This window comes from Myiozetetes cayanensis, unplaced genomic scaffold, assembly GCF_022539395.1.
Source record: "Myiozetetes cayanensis isolate MyiCay16 unplaced genomic scaffold, myiCay2020 scf34, whole genome shotgun sequence".
Lineage (NCBI taxonomy): Eukaryota > Metazoa > Chordata > Aves > Passeriformes > Tyrannidae > Myiozetetes > Myiozetetes cayanensis.
Window position 1 is genome coordinate 2,035,604 of NW_026087566.1, and position 12,493 is coordinate 2,048,096.

At 56.3% G+C, this 12,493-nt stretch overlaps 1 protein-coding gene across 3 annotated transcripts in view; it reads left to right on the forward strand.

Annotated features, from left to right (window-relative positions):
• The first annotated feature begins 3,521 nt into the window (after window positions 1-3,521).
• The window catches only part of KANSL1 (KAT8 regulatory NSL complex subunit 1), an 83,985-nt gene continuing 75,013 nt past the window's right edge, over window positions 3,522-12,493 (forward strand). Inside the window, exon 1 of one of the 3 annotated variants that reach the window (XM_050327595.1) lies at window positions 3,522-3,752. The gene's annotated coding sequence lies outside the window, so the exon portion shown is untranslated. Of the gene's footprint in view, window positions 3,753-10,521; window positions 10,646-12,493 lie in introns of those variants that run through there. The other 2 variants (XM_050327597.1, XM_050327596.1) reach the window with 2 other exon arrangements.

A 12,493-nucleotide genomic window follows, 5' to 3' on the forward strand; every position in this document is an offset into this window, starting at 1 on the left:
TACAAACCCTTTCCCAGCTGCCTCCCGCTAATTTTTCTTTTATGTTTTTTTTTTTTTTTCCCCATGTTCCTTTTAATCCCGGACGTTTATTATTGTGGCTCCTGGTTTAAATTCTCCGGGGCCAACTTCCCGCCCGGCAGCGGGAGCCGAGTTTGTTCTTCCTGTGTCCCGGTTTGAGCCTCCCCGCGTGGGCTGGAATTGGGCTGATGGAGCCGCTCGGAGCTGGACTCGTCCCTAGCGCTGAACCGGAGCTTTGTTAAGCTGAGCTTTAGGTGCCTCCTGAGAAAGGCGGAGTTGATTTACGAGCTGCAATGCATCGTTCCGGGGGCTGAATCCCAGCCAGAATGGGGGGTTTTCTGAGGCGGGGAACCCTCCGAGGATCAGGGTTTAAAACCCTGTTAACACAGAAAATAAAACTTTCTCTGCTTCTTTTGCTGAGCAGTGTTTGTGGAGCACTGGATTTGTCTGCCAGTTTGGGTCCAGCTGCTGTAGAAACCTTGGGAGATGCTCCGGGGTGAGCAGGGACAGGAGGGGACCCAGTCCCTTCCTTGGGGTCACAGCACTGGACCCCGACAGCGAAGGATGGAAGGATTTCAAAAATCCTGATGGCACCAACAAGGGAAGAGTCAGAAACACCTCCCAGATCAGAAAAATACATAAACAAAACCACTTTCAAAGGTCAATTCCATCAAAACTCCCTCAGAAAATCACATCCAGAAAGGAGCCACACGTCCCTTTCTGACATTCTTCACTCAGTTAGAAAGCTCCTGTTCCCAAATCCAGCAGTTCACATCCACCCCTGTGTGGAACAGCAGAAATCCTTTGTTGCCAGGACGTTGGGAAAGCTCAGGGAGACAAGAGGATTAGCTGCTGCTTTCTGCCTCTTTTGGATTCTCCTGTGTCTCAACAGATTTAGAAAAGTCTCTTTTCTGGTGTTTCTCCTCAGTCCCATCGCTCTGTGTGAGCAGCTCGTCCACTCACCTGCTTTTAAACACTTTGTCACCTGCAGAATATCCTCATATTCTGGATTTTCCTGGATAAGCAGGAAAAAACAAGCTGGTTGCAGCCACCTCCCCTGGAGATGGAGGGCAAGGATGGTGGGAAAAATTCCTTTTGGCCCTAAAAGTGAAAATACCCCCTGAAAAGACTCTATCTAAGAACAAGTGTGGTAAATCCTCTCTGCCAGTGAAGGAATTCTCCTGCCTCCCCATTCTGGGTGGAGTTCCCCATGTCCAGCCAGTCCCTTGGGAAGTCTCCAGGTGTGTTGTTGTCTCCCTCCCCATCACCACTGTCCTGTGGATGGGCAGACCTGGATTTTGGGGAGGTTCAGGGGCAAGAAATCAGAGCTAAAACCTGACCCAGCTTGGCTTCCCAAGCAGACAAAAATGGGAATTTTCTCCTTTGGTCCATCCAGCAGAACTCTTCCCCAGCTCAGTGCTGGGGATATTTTATGATGGTAGAAACCATCCCAGGGGTTCCTGGGGGAGCAGGGCTTTGAGGATCAGGGTGTCATCTGTGGAAACTTATTCAGAGCATCTCAAACATCCTTCTTAAATGGTCCTTAAATGGGCCTTATAAAAACGAGGGAGAGTGATTTTCACACAGGCAGATGGTGACAGGACGAGGTGGAACTGTTTTAAACTGAGGTAGATTTAGATGAAATGTAACCAGGAAATTCTTTACTCTGAGTTTGGGGAGGCCCTGGCACAGAGAAGGTCACCAAGAGAAGCTCTGGCTGTCCCATCCCTGGAAGTGTCCAAGGCCGGGTTGGACAAGGCTTGGAGCAACCTGGAATAGTGGAAGGTGGCCCTGCCTGTGACACAGGGTGGAATTAGATGGGCTTTAAGCTCCCTTCCAAGCCAACCCATTCCATGATCCTCTGATCCTCTCCCCAGCTCTGCTGTCCCAAAGGGAAACAGCCACTCTCTTTTCATGGAAGGACCATCAGTGAGAGGTGAAGGAGCTCAGCTGGTTTTCAGCCTGCAGGACGTGCAGTTGGGCCCTTAATTTTGATTAAACCCGGCCTGTGACCGGGATAAAAACTAAAATGCAATTTAAAACATCAGCAGTGGAAGCGGATGAAGAGCTGCACCACTGTGTCCCCACGGCCGTGGGCAGAAGGGGAAGCCACTGGCAGGGTTTCCCACGCCTGAGAGAAGAAGGTGACGCTGAGATGACCCGGAATTCCCAGTGTGTGGCTCACAAGGGGGCTGCTGGTGGGTGGGGTGGGTCAGATTCCACGGGGCCCACGGCACAGTCTGGGGACAGCCCAGCACAGCCACGGGTGGGGGGCACATGGGGCAGGGGTCTGCTGGTGTCCCCCGCGGGGCAGCGGTGGGGACACATCCGTGTCATCACCCACGGATGTCACACACCCGCGGGACACCAGCCCGGTGTGATGCGTGGGACAGCGGGACACGGGCCCAGCGGGCACGGGGGACACGGGCCCTGCGTCACTTGCGGGACACGGGCCTGGTGCCACCCGCGGGACACGGGCCCGGTGCCACCCGCGGGACAGGAGCCCACGCCCCCCGCGCCCCGTGCCGGGCGCTCCGGTGTCACCCCCCGGTCCCCCCGCAGGTCCCTCCAGCGCCGCGGGACCCTCGCCCCGCACGGGGCACGAGTGGCCTGCGGCCCGCGGGACACCCCGCACGTCCCCCCAGCCCCGGTCCACTGCCACCTGCGGGGCACCCCACCCCGCGCCCTCCGCATCACCCCCAGACCCGCACCCCTCCGCCCCCCCGCCCCGCCGCTCCCGCGGCCCGGCCGGACCCTCGGCTACCCCGGGGGCTGCGCAGCGCCTGGGCCCCTCCGGCGCGCCCTGTGCGGGTGCGCTCTGACCGAGGGGGTCCCCGGTTCGGGGGTGTCAATGGCCGGGGGTCCCGGGGGTCGCGGGGCAGGGGCCGAGCGGCGGCACCGCATCAATCACCGCGCGCCCCGCCCCCCGGGCCGTGATTGACGGCGCGGCGGCCAATGGGGCGCGCCCATGCCCCGCGCGCAGCCAATGGGCGCGCGGGGGGGGCGGAAGGTGCCCGCTCGCAGGCGGCGGAGCGGCGCAGGTACGGGCGGGCGCGGCGCGGGCGGGGGCGCCGGCCACGGCCCGGGGTCGCCGCCCCCTCCCTCACACCCCTACCCACGGCCGGGCACAGCCGGCCCGCCGGCCCGCAACTTGGCTGCGGGGAAAGGGTGGGGGGCAGCCGGGCCGCGGAGGGGCTGGGGAAAGGCGGGCAGGGAGGGAGGAAGGAGGTGTGTGTGGGGCGGGTCCCCTTCCCCACGCAAGGGAGTTGCAGGGCGGGGGTCGCGGGGGGCGCAGCGGGTTGCTCCGCCTCGCCCCGGGGGCCGGGCCCGGCCGGCTCCGTGCGGAGCGGGGACCCCCCTTCACCCGCCCCGCGCCTCCATTTTAGCCCCGGGAAGCGAGGCCGGGCCCGGGGGGCTTCCAGCAGGAGCAGCGGGGTTTGGGGGGCTCCCCCCCGGTGCCCTGCGCCCCCGGGCCGGCCTGAGAGCGCTGGCGGGCCTGGCCCCGCCGGCCGGCCCGGGGCGGGATGGAGGTAACGGGGCAGAGGGGCTGCAGGGCCCCCTCCCCTGACAGCCCTTTTCTCTCCCGCAGGGCCCGGCTTTTCCCACCTCCCGGAGTAAATAAATAAGAAACTTGCCCTCCCCCCATCCTCCATCGCTGGAAGGATCCCCCCATCCCCGTGCTGAGCACCTGGAGCGCAGGTGTGAGGATGGGCCCGGCCGCGATGCCCACCAAGGTAGGTCCCTTCCCGGCCCGGGTCTCTCCGGGCTCCCCCCGGGGCTGGGGGGCATCGGCAGGCCGAGGGTTTGGCTTCTGACCGTGCAGGACGAGCCTGGAGCCCCGCACGTAGTTTCTTGGCGGATGCAGAACTTTAAAATGGAGGTTTTCGGAGGTTTTTTGGCTGAGGGTGTGGGTTCATCCCGTGGGGAATTCTTTCTCCGAAACCATTCCAGTGCCCACACGCAGTGGAGAGATGTGTAGGCTCCTCTGGGGAGCTTGTGTGTGTTTACAGGTGTTACCTGTCCTTGTGTGCAGGAGCGTCGAGACATCAGGGTGTGACCTGCCCAGAAAAAGAAAGATCTCCTGCTTTTTTTCCCCCTCCCTTTATTGTGGGCATCCTTAAACCCCAGGTTTACGTTAATCGGTTCCTTTTAATTTGCTGGTGTTCCCTGGCTTGTGTAGGTATTTATGACGTCAAAAGAGTGGTTTTTTGTGTGCACCTGTCAGAGGGGTCTTGGCTTTGTCCTGTGAAAACCAAAGGTCTAAAAGTGGCTTTTCCTCTTCACATTTCCTTGTTTTTCTTGTATATGAGGCGGTTGTGGGGCTCCTGAGTCTGGAGTGGAGTGTGGTGAGGGCTTGCTGATGCTTCTCTTGAAAAGTCACCTCTTGCCTTGCTGATGTTGTTGCAGGTTAAACTGTGTGTCCTAAACACTCAATCTAGTTCAGTGCAACCAAATAAAACCTGAAGGAAAGTGCTGATGGGAAGGATATTTCCCTCCTTTCATAAATCTGCAAGCCAAAGCGGCCTGACTTTAGGTCAATTATGGAGGCTGAATTTAGACAAATTCTCTCGTAATGGGGAAAACCCAAAATATTTTCTCAATCCCTTCGCACTGACCTTAAGACAAATCTGCTGTGGTATCTGATCTCCAGCTGGCCAACCCAGCAGCAAAGGCTCTTAGTGTTTGTACACAGAGTAACACAGTGAGTTGCTCTGTGGGCTTTGAAAAGGGAATTAAACCCCTCTGTTGTGAGTTTTGGAGGTTATCAGTGAGTATCTTGGAAATCTGTGTTCCTGCAGCTCGTGCCAGCGCTGGTGGGAATGGGGAGATAACTGAGAGGGTGGTGTCAGTCCATTGTGTCCACTCCTCATCTCCACTTCGAGGCTTTTGCTTCTCGTGGTGAGGGTCTGGCTGGACCTTGATTTTTGGAGCGTGTGAGTGTGTCATCTACTCCTGTGCCAGTTGCTTTGCACGTGTGATTAGGACCTGTTTGAGGGCTGTGCTCAAGCTCTACCACCCAACGTTGCCGTCAGAATTTACGCTGCTTTATTGTTGTGGAGGAGACCAGACTTGCAGGTTCTGTTGTCTCTGGAACAGGAGGTCTCAGAGCACAGCCCTGATCCTCAAGGATCTGATTCTTCAGCATAACCAAAGGAATAAATTATCTAATACCCTTCTTATCAGCTGTGATTCAGTCTGGTGAAACCGCTGCTCCCGTTTGGGATTAAACTGAATCAGGAGCAGCTACCAACAGAGTGGTAATTTTTTCCCCCCCTCCAAGTCTAGAAATCCAAACAAGCAGTAGAATTGTTCCAAGTGCCCTACAGCAGAATTAGAAATTAATTCTGTTAGTGGATGTGAGAAAGATGACTGTGACACGAACCAACAAACAGACTTAAAACTGGTGGTGGTGGTGGTGGTGGCAGAGGGAGAGTCGTCACCTCCCGGGCTCAGCAGTGACTGCAGGCTGGATTTGGGAGTTTTGGATTTGCTGTTGACTCCCTCAGGGTGCTCAAGGTGCAAGATTTGGTGCAGGTTGAATCCCTGAAGGTGTTCTGTGAGCTTTAGCTGTGGCTTGTGGATAAAGGAAAGTGGATCAGGACTTTTCCATCTGGGAGAGGGCGGGAGGGTTGAGTTGGGCAGCAGGAATAAACCCAGTCTCCCACCAATGCTTGTTAACCAGTTGCTGGGTTGTTTACCTAATTCTTCCAACTTTTATTTCCATGAAAGCCCCTCACTCTATTTGTCTGTCACATGGTGGACCCAAATGTTACCCCAGCAGTGGGAACAGGGTGTGAAATGTCTCTGCTGTAGCTACACAAACCCATCAGGATTATTTCAGCGTTGAGGTTTGGAAGGGTTGTCCCCTAAAACTCCGTTAGCCTCTACCTCATGGTTTTAGAAGACATGGGGTTTAAATGATTAGTGCAAGTTAGATCACATTTCCCTTTCCTTTCCTTTCCTCTCCCATGATACAGCTACCTGAAATGGGAGGGATGCAGCTTTTAAAGGCGAGCTGGCACCTTTCTTACTCTGCTCTTCATTTCTGTTTCATTTTACTTGCATCATTAAATGTCTGGGGTCACAGAGCGTGTTCTGCACAAACCACCCAGAAAGTATTGCCTCAGGTACTGCCATCACAGTGTTTCCTAAGCAAATATCCATCCAGCCTGGGATCTGAGGCTTATCCTGGCCCTTCTTGTGCAGTTTCCTACCCCTGTTTTGGATGGATGGAAGCCAACACGGTGACATTTGTGGCAGGTCAGGGGCACCTGCGTGATACAATGGAAGTTGGTAAAACCCAGCTGGAGTAACAGCTTGAAAATTGCGGGTGTTTTCTTGTGGGTACTCAGCCAGATGTTGTTCTTCGGGAAGTGCTTCTCTGTGTTCCCCAAACTGCACCAAACAGGAGTTCCCAGGAGGGCTCTGGGAAGGCTCTTTCACCTTGGTCTGATGCAACAGCGGGGAGGATTCCAGTGCTTTTTGGCACGAGGAGCCTTTGGCAGGGGCTCAGACACAGCAGGGAATTTGTCACCTTCACTAAACAGTCTGGTTGCCCAGAGAAGCTGTGGCTGCCCCTGGATCCCTGGAAGTGTCCCAGGCCAGGTTGGAGCAACCTGGGCTGGTGGAAGGTGGCCCTGCCCGTGGCAGGGGGTGGGGCTGGATGGGCTTTGAGTCCCTTCCCACCCAAACCATTCTGGGATTCTGTGTTGTCCTTGGAATTCTGTATCAGATGGCTCATCAAGGGGGTTTTCAACAAGCAGTTTAACTCAGATCAATCACTCAGCTTTTTTTTGTCATATGGTAATATATTAATTTCCTGTTCTTATCAAGGAAACTAAAATTCCATTGATCCAGAATTTCCCAAGGAAGATCCATGTTCGTATCTCACCTAAGGATACATCAGTTGAACAGATACCTGCCTGATCAGGGAGGGGTTGCTGAGCAATGCCAGCCTCTGTTTGCCTTCATCTGCCTCCACTTTCTGGTTTTTTAAGGACTTTGCCCTTGTTCTTTCCCTTTTAGTGAGCATTTTCAGAAAAGGTGGCTGGCACAGGCTAGGGAATGCCTTCCTTCCCATAATTCTGGAGAATATCAGGAGAGCAGTGATCACTGCAAGGCTCTCTTGTTGTTACAGCTTATCTCTATTTAGCTTTAAACCAGGCAAGTCTTGCACCTTCTGAAGCCTCTGTGGCCACTGACATTTGAGCTTGCCTTTTGTTAGGATGAGGTGGGAAATTAGGATTAATAGGTGGGAAAGATGAGGTTTGAGGAGCTGGGCACACAACTCTCAGCAGATGTTGTACTCTGTGGTTTGTGTGCTGTGGATAGAGGGTGATTCACAGGATGATGCAGTAAAAATGTGGATTCACTGGGGAGAGCTGTTCTTGTGCATGTGGAGCATCTCAAGAGCAGGAACGACCTGTGTGAGGGACCTGTGGGTGAGGGTGCCTGGTACAGGAGCTGCCAGCTGACCTGGAGATGCTGTGGCACAATTTTGAGTGGGAAGTGGAGCCTGAAAGGGCTGTGGGAAGGTACCTGTCAGAGCCCAGAGCTGTGTTATTTTGGGCTGCACGGCAATTTTTGCTACATCATCTCCAGATCAGGCTGGGCAATGGAATCTGCAGCTGTGTCTGCTGCAGGAGGATCCAGACCTGGGCTGGACTGTCAGGCAGGAGATCTGGGCTCTTGGTCAGGTGCCTCAGCAGAAAACTCTGCACTGCAGAATCAACAAAAGATCAGAAACTTTATTGCCCAGGAAGTTCTTTTTAACTTCCTCCATCACAAATTGTCCCCTCCAAACGGAACCACAGTTGTTGCTACTTCTGCTTTTTAGCTGAGCTGAATTCAAGGTACATTAAAACCAAAAAGTAATCAGAAGTTTGCATGCCACTGTAGGGTCCTGGGTTCCTAAAGAGCTCTCCAAGTGTGAGTGAGCGGATCAGGAGGGAGTGTGGAGCTGCTTCTGAGCTCATCATGCAACTGTGTGTCAGAAATGGCATTTTTGTTACCCTTAAGAACAGATTATGTTCTCCATGTGACCCTGCTCTGTGCTGGATGTGGGGTTGCTGATAACACACTGCCCTGCTGCCCTCCTTGGCACTGTTTCATCACTGACTTAAAGCCCAGTTCAAGGTCCCTACACGCTTTTTTTTTTAATTATTATTTTTTTTTAAGGTTCTGCATGAAAGTGCTGAGAATGGGGTAACTGGTGTGTTGGGATGGGGAATGGCCATCAGAGAGGGGACAACTGGGACTGCAAGGGACAGCACAGGAGCAGAGCTGGCTGTCTGCAGCTCCCTGCTAGGGCATAAAACCCAGCATTGGTCTCACTGCTGTCCTTAGTTGGATTTTTTCTTGGAAAAACACTTGGGTATGAGCTGAGTTTTGAGCATTTGGTATGGTGAGCAGTCACCTCTGGGGTGGTTCTCTAGAAAAATGTTGAAATATTGGTGCCTGTGAGTTTCCTGAGCCCAAAAAACCCAGCTGTAATGAGGGTTCTGGGGTGATTTGTTAAGCAGTGTATGGGTTTTAAGGAGCAACAGCAGTGTCTTGACCCTGGATCTCCAAGTGTTTTTCAGAGGGCAGCATTGCTCAGGCACGTGGTGGGATTGTGGGGTGTCTGTGCAGGGCCTGGAGTTGGACTGGATGTTGTTTGTGGGTCCCTTCCAGCCCAGGATATTCTGTGGCTCCTTTTCCCCCTGTGTGGTGGTGGGATGTGCAGCAAGAGGAGGAAATAAACCTGCCTCTGTGTGTGTGTGTGTGTGTGTGTGCTGCATAATCCAGAGCAGGATTCACCCTTACCTAATCCTGCAGTCGAGCAGCAGAGGTTTTGTTTTTTTCTCTTTAAACCCAACTCCCCGGGGCAGGCTCTGCTCTCTCTGCCAGAGCACAGAGCGAGCTGCCACTGCTGGAGCTTTTTCCCTTTGCAGGCAAACGATGCTATAAAGCCCTTTTTTTTTTTTTTTTTTTTTTTTATTGGCAGAGCTGCATTCCTGCTGTAGAGGCAGCACAGCTCTAGCGAGGGGAGAGAGCTGAGCGAGATCTCAAATCAAAACCCACGCCGGAGCAGGGGGGAGTGCCTTTGCCTTTCCTGGCAGGAATATCCAGCGGGATTTGTGGCACCCCGAGTGTTGTGGGGGGTGAAGGGCTCGCTCTGCCCGCGCTGGGGGACGCTCAGTGTGACCCTCCTGCAGGTGGCCACACTGAAGGTCAAAGAGGTGAAGTGGTTTCTGCGGTGCCAAACTAACTGTGCCCTGCTCGTGGCGAGACGGAGTTTGGAGAGGAAGGGGGGTAGGAGGAACCCTCTTTGCTGGGCTGCAGACACGCTCCTGAGGCTTCCAGCCCTGCGTCTCCTCGGGACGCTGGCCCAAAATCCTGTTTGTAGCGTCGGGGGCTGCAAGGTTGGGGCTGTGGGAGCAGGGTCAGGAGCCCGCTGGGGGCCCTTGTCCTGGGGGGACACCCCCAAATCTGGGCTGGATCGGGGTGTTGGGGGGGGGTTTGGAATTGCCGTGGAATCTTTAGGCAGATTTTCTGGGAATAAAGCAGATAACCCTGGCAGAGATCTCCTGATGCAGCGAGCGAGTGGAGACTGAAAGAGCACGATGTGCTGTTTTGGGGGGGTGGTGGGGGAGAGAAACGTTTAAAACAGTTCAAGTTGCTTTTTAAATCCTTTTTCCAGGGAGCTACCTTTAGGTTGGAAAAAAAACCAGCCCGTGAAGTGTGTGTTTTGGGGAAGGAATGGTTATCCCAGCGAGGTCCCTGCAGGGTGGGGGGGGTCTGTGTGTCCTCCCCCCCGGGGAGGGGAGAGCCCGGACTACAACTCCCGGCGTGCCCCGCGCGTCTCCGCGCCGGCTGGCGCCCCCTGGCGGGCTCCGGCGGCGGGCGCAGCCTCCCGCAGCGGCGGGCGGACAAAAGGCGGCGGGTCCGCCCCTTCCCCTCCCTCCTTTTCCCTCCCTCCCCTTCCCTCCCTCCCCTTCCCGCCGGCGGCGGTGCCCGGTGCCCGCCCCTCCCTCTCCCCTCCTCCCGCACTGCAGCTCCTCCGCGCGGCCGCGGCGGGCGCTCGGCGGGGCCCCGGGCTGCGGGCGGGCGGCGCGTTGCGCGGCGCGGCGCGGCCGCCGGGAGCGCTGCGGCGGCTCTTTCCTTCCCTCCCCCTCCCTCCCCCTTTCCCCCGCCTCCTCCCCGTCCTCCTCCTCCTCCTTCCCCCCGGTGCATTCTCCGGCTGACGGGAGGGGGAGGGCAGGGAAGAGCCCGGCCGCCATTTTCGAGCCGCGCCGCCGCCGCCGCGCTCGCCCCGGAGCGCAGGGGGAAAACCGGGCGCGCCGACGAGAGCGCCGCAGCGCCCGCTCCGCCCAGCGCTCCGACCCGGGGGCAGGGGCCCGTCCCTCCCCCATTTCCCCCTCCTTTTCCACCAGCACTGCGGCCGCCGAGCGAGGAGAGCCGGGCGAGCCCATCCCCGTTCCGCCGGGGCGGGCGGGGGGCCGCCGGGGGTGGCGGCGGCGGCGCCGCGGCTGCCGCCCTCGTCCCCGGAGAGGCGGGGGAAGCCCTGCTCGGGTTTGTTTTCGCCAACTGCGCCCGTTTCGCCGCGGCCGAGCCCGCCCGGACCGCGCTCGCCGCTCGTCACGTGGTAGGTGCCGCTTTCGCCCCGCGCCCGCTTCGCCCCGCGCCCGCCGCGCCTCCCCCGCCGCCCCTTTGTTAGAGCCGCCGCGCCTGCCGGGCCCGCCGGCGCCGCGCTCCAACTTCTGCGCACCCCCGGCCTCCTTCCCCTCCCCGGTGCGGCGGAAAGTGCGGGGTCGCCGCGGAGAATCCACCCCAACCCCCCTGCAACCTCCCCCTCAACCTTGCCCGCACACTCTCCCGATCCCCCCGCCCCGGGGAACCGCAGCACCGGGGCGGCGGCGCCGCTTTAAATTGAAAATTCCACCCCGGGGTCCTGCAGGGTCGGGTCGGGGCCTCACGTGGCCGCGCTGTCCCCGGGAGGGGAAGGGACGGAGAGGAGGGAGGGAGGGTGGAGAGCGCGGGGGAAGAGGGGACCATTCCCTAACCTGGGGGAAAGGGGTTGGAGGGGAGGGTGGGGACACACACACACACACGCGAAGTTTTAAAAGTAAACAGAAAAAAAAAATTTAAATTGCATAACCTCAAATCTTGCAAAACGCGTGGAAGGGAGCAGGTCCTCCCCGCGGCCCCAAATCCGGCTGGAAAATAGGAGCGGAGCGGTGCCGGTAATCCCGGTGGGCTGTCACCGGCGGGAGCCGTGTCACCCGGGCGCTCTCCCTGCTCCCGGGGTGCACAATAGCGTCATTTTCCAGGTGGCTTCGAGCTCCAAAACCGTTTCCCTCTATTTACTTTCCGGCCTCATATTTTGTATTTTAATTATTTCGAACCGATCCGGAATTGTTTTCCCCTAAACAAGCTGGAAGAGTCCGGCTCTCCTGCGGTGTTTGCTGTGATCCCTACGTGTGTTTACTTCCATCATGGGATTAGTATCTTCTAGTGCTTGATTACGGAGAAATTTCCGTCATTTGGGGTATAAATGGGGGTCATGCAGAAGGAAAAATAAAGCGGTAATTATATCGGGAACTAACCTTATTTTCTCCCCAAAAATCAGACCCTCTTCCCAAACGGAGGTGTCATCCCTTCGCTCCTTAAATTCGTGTCCAGGTGGAGCAGAAGGCAGGCACTCCATAGATTATATTCCCTGTTATGTAAATATGCACTTGAATGACAAACTGTAGTTTTCCATGAAACCGGTCAGGATATGGGAGGAACTGCAGGTTTTTTATTTGTTTTGACTGACCATTATATTTTGAACTGGTTTGGGCCACGGCCGGTGGTGGTGGTGGTGGTGGTGGTTACATCATGTCATGTGTTGTGTACGGGGTGCTTTGTGCCTCTAAAAAAAAAAATAAGGTGAGGAAAAGGCCCGTTTCTCCGAGGTGGGAAAGTCGGGAAGGACTTCTGTGTGGGTCGGTCCCGCTGCCAGCACGGGGGGGTGGGGGGAGGAGGATAAAACATTTTGGGGGTGGTGGTTAAGGTGTGACGTGTGTCCGTCTGAACCTCTGCCGTGGGGGAGGAATCCAGGGATCCGTTTGCAGGGAAGCGTTTTTTTCTCTTTAAAACCATATTTGTCCTTTTTATAGCCTTTGTTTTCACGGAGGAACCTCTGATGCTCTTCCCTGCTTTAGCGTAGCCCTCTTGGATTTCCATTCTGGCACGGGAACAGCGACGCTGCTCGATCTGATTTTATATATATATATATATATATATATATATAATTATTATTTTTTTCTTTAATCGAGAAGTCAGCAGCCTTTTAAATCGGCGAGGGGGAAGTGAAACACGCTTGACCTGGGGGGGGCGGTGAAGGAGAAACTGGGGGAAGCCCCAGTTTGCTGCTGGGAGCAGGATCCCGGGAGCTCGGTGTCCCTCCCCTTGGTGTCGGCCTTCGCCCACCCTCGGAGACCAGATATGG